This window comes from Hibiscus syriacus, unplaced genomic scaffold (genome assembly GCF_006381635.1).
Source record: "Hibiscus syriacus cultivar Baekdansim isolate YM2019G1 unplaced genomic scaffold, ASM638163v2 tig00110945_pilon, whole genome shotgun sequence".
Taxonomy (NCBI): Eukaryota; Viridiplantae; Streptophyta; class Magnoliopsida; order Malvales; family Malvaceae; genus Hibiscus; species Hibiscus syriacus.
In genome coordinates this window covers 848245-852094 of record NW_024062926.1, presented here as the reverse complement: position 1 = coordinate 852094, position 3850 = coordinate 848245, and positions in this window count along the sequence as shown.

The window sequence follows — 3850 nt, the reverse complement described above, 5'->3', positions numbered from 1 at the left end:
AGCCATAATTTTTCAGCACCTAGAACCCCTCAACAAAATGGAGTTTTTGAGAGGAAAAATCGAACTTTAGAAGAAATGGCTAGAATCATGCTTTGTGAAAATAATTTGCCAAAATATTTTTAGGCAGAAGCCATAAATACTGCTTGTTATGTTGTAAATCGAGTAATGATTAGGCCAATTTTAAAGAAAACTCCATATGAAATTTTCAAAAATAAAAAGCCTAACATTATCTATTTTCATCCTTTTGGATGTAAATGTTTTGTTTTAAACAACACTAAAGAAAACCTTGGCAAATTTGATGCTAAAAGTGATGAACGAATTTTTCTGGGTTATTCCTTAAATTCTAAAGCTTATCGAGTATTTAAGAAAAGAACTTTAGTTGTACAAGAGTCTATACATGTTGTTTTCGATGATAATCTCCTTCCGAGGAAGGATTCTTGTGTTAATGATGATGTAGGTATTATAAATACAAATGACGTTAGACATGACGTTGAAGAATCATCATCAAAGGAAGAAACGAAAGATGAGGAAACTCATGATCCTCTCGAGAATCCAACCATTGAAGAAATGTAAGTATCTTATCCAAGAGAGTACAACTCTATCAAGGATGGTGAGATTATAGGTGATCCATCCAAAGGGGTAACAACTCGATCTTCTCTTAGAAATATTTGTAATTATATTGCATTTATTTCATGCATAGAGCCTAATAATATTAAAGAAACATTAAATGATGAACATTGGATTATGGCTATGCAAGAAGAGTTAAATCAATTTGACAGAAGTAAAGTATGGACATTAGTTGAAAGACCTAGTAATAAATCTACTGTAGGTACTAAATGGGTATTTAGGAATAAGCTTGATGAGAGTGGTAATATAGTGACAAACAAGGCTAGACTTGTTACTCAAGGGTATACTCAAGAAGAGGGCATAGACTATGATGAAACATACGCTCCCATAGCTAGGATGGAAGCAATTAGAATGTTATTAGCATTTACATATTTCAATGAATTTAAATTATATCAAATGGGTGTTAAAAGTGCATTCTTAAATGGTTTTATAAAAGAAGAAGTGTATGTGGAACAACCTCCAGGCTTTGAAGATTCAAAATTTCCTAATCATGTTTTTAAATTGACAAAAGCACTTTATGGTTTAAAACAAGCTCCTAGAGCTTGGTATGAAAGATTGTCAAATTTTTAATTGAAAAAGATTCAAAAGGGAAGGTTGACAGTACATTGTTTTTAAAGAGAAAAGGTAAAGATTTATTAGTAGTTCAAATTTATGTTGATGATATAATTTTTGGTTCTACTAATGATGTTATTTGCCAAGAATTTTCTAAGCTAATGCAAGGTGAATTCGAGATGAGCATGATGGGGGAACTCTCATTTTTCTTGGGACTCCAAATCAAGCAAAGAATAGATGGCATATTCATCAATCAAGCAAAATACGTCAAGGATATGCTCAAGAAATTTGGATTGGAAAATGAGAAACCTTATGCCACTCCAATGAGTTCTTCTACAAAGCTTGACTTGGATGAAGGAGGTAAATGTGTAGATGTTAAATTATATAGATCTATGATTGGTTCATTGCTTTATCTAACCGCAAGTAGACCTGACATTATGTTTAGTGTTTGCTTATGTGCTAGATTTCAATCATGTCCTAAAGAATCACATTTACTAGCCGTTAATAGAATCTTTAGATACCTTAAGGACACTCCTAGTATAGAACTTTGGTATCCTAGAGACTCTAGCTTTTGCCTGCATGCCTTCTCAGATGCGGATTATGGAGGATGCAAATTAGATAGGAAAAGAACCTCCGGTACTTGTCAATTCCTTGGAAATATGCTGATTTCTTGGTTTTCAAATAAACAAAATTGTGTCGCATTATCTACCACTGAAGCGGAATATATTTCAGCAGGTAGTTGTTGTGCACAAGTTTTATGGATGAAACAACAACTTTTTGATTATGGAATTGAAGTAAGTACTATTCCTATTAAGTGTGACAATACTAGTGCTATTTGTCTCACTAACATCCAACACTCTAGAACTAAGCATATTGAAATTAGACATCACTTCATTAGAGAACATGTCACTAAGGAAGATGTAGTTCTAGAATTTGTTGATACTTTGCACCAATTAGCGGATATTTTTACAAAACCCTTAGATAAGGAAATATTTTGGACACTTAAGAGAGAATTAGGTTTAACTGACCTATCTTCACTTTGTGTTTAAATAATAATTTTAGCACTTTTAAGAACAAATGAAAAATGCTTATAAATAACACTTTTGAATGCATTCATTTCTTTTAGTTAGGGGGAGTTTATAATTTTTTGTGAAAATTAACTTTATGTTCAAATAATTTTTAATGATAAAATTTATTGATTGAACATAATTAATTTTTCAATATATGAGTTGCCAATACCACTAGAGAAAATTAATTTAGCTTTTTGAGTATTTAAAAATCAAATTTTAGCATTTTAGTGCAGAAGGAATCGATACCCCCCTTGAAGAGGAACATATTCCCCCTTTGAATGGGAACCGATTCCCTCCTTGAGGGAATCGATACCCCCCACGGGTTCTGGATATATCACGACCAGAAAACCCATTCTCTCAAAACCTCTCTTATTTCTTAAACGTCGTCCATCATCTCTTTCTCTCTAAATCTCCATTTTTGCCAAAATCATTAAATACAAGTCGGAATTAGATCGTTCTTCAACTTCTAATCCTTGCAAACAATATCACATTCTCATAAAATCCAAATTTTCAATGTAATATTTCAAAATCCTCTATTTCATTGATTTTTGAACTTAGGACTAGTTTTGATTAGTTCTAAGATTAACATTACATCGAGCATTGGTTATATGATGATTTTACAACCAATTTCGTCAAAAACACTCAATTTTTCAAAAAATATTTTAAATTTCGAAATAAAAAAAAATCGAAAATTGTTGTTTTAATTGATGTTTTTGATTCAATTATGTTTTCATAAAAACTATACGTATTATGATTTTCAAACATTATTTTCCAAATAGTTTTTCAAAATATTGCCCTTTAGGATTCGGTTTAGAGAACCTTGAAATATTGAGGACTCATTTGAGTTTTGGGTTTGATTATATTGCATACATGTGTTTAAATTTACAGGTTACATATTCTATTCTGATTCTTAAACCATGTCAAATCCTAAATGACCTAGGACATTGTCTAGTAGCTCAAGTCAAAATCGACCTCTTATTCCTCCACCCAATCCAAATAACCCAAATATGACCATTATGAACTCTTGTTTCAATGTACCTGGTTGTGGACAAGATCTATACCATATGCACCATACTTGTTTTGAGTCATACAAAATCTGAGAAGAGCGTATCCCTTCGATCCAAGCTATAGAAGATATGAACTTCCAATATCTTCCTACTCTTAAATCCTAGAAGTTTGATAAACTCTTTAAACTCAAACCTTTGGTTTATCATCAATTAGTCCGCATTTTTCTATTCCAATGTGGTATGTGTCCAAAACGAGGCCGATCTGAAACTATAGGAATTTGATCCTATCTTTTAGGACAATTCATTTTTATTAACGCACAATCGCTACCCATTTTGGACTAGATAACTCAGGTTTAATGAAAAAGAGACTGTGGATTCACCCTATAAGTCTAAGGATAGAGAGAGTACCATAAGAACTCATCGTGATAGATTCTTCATTATTTGATCTCTTGGTTGTTTAGACTATCCGGAGGTAGGTACTCCTCCCTTAGGAACATAGATATATGGTGGATATATTGTATCCAACATAAAAAGAAGATTAATCTGCCATAGATCATCTTTAGTGAGTTTCCATAAACATTGTTCCTTCCAAGA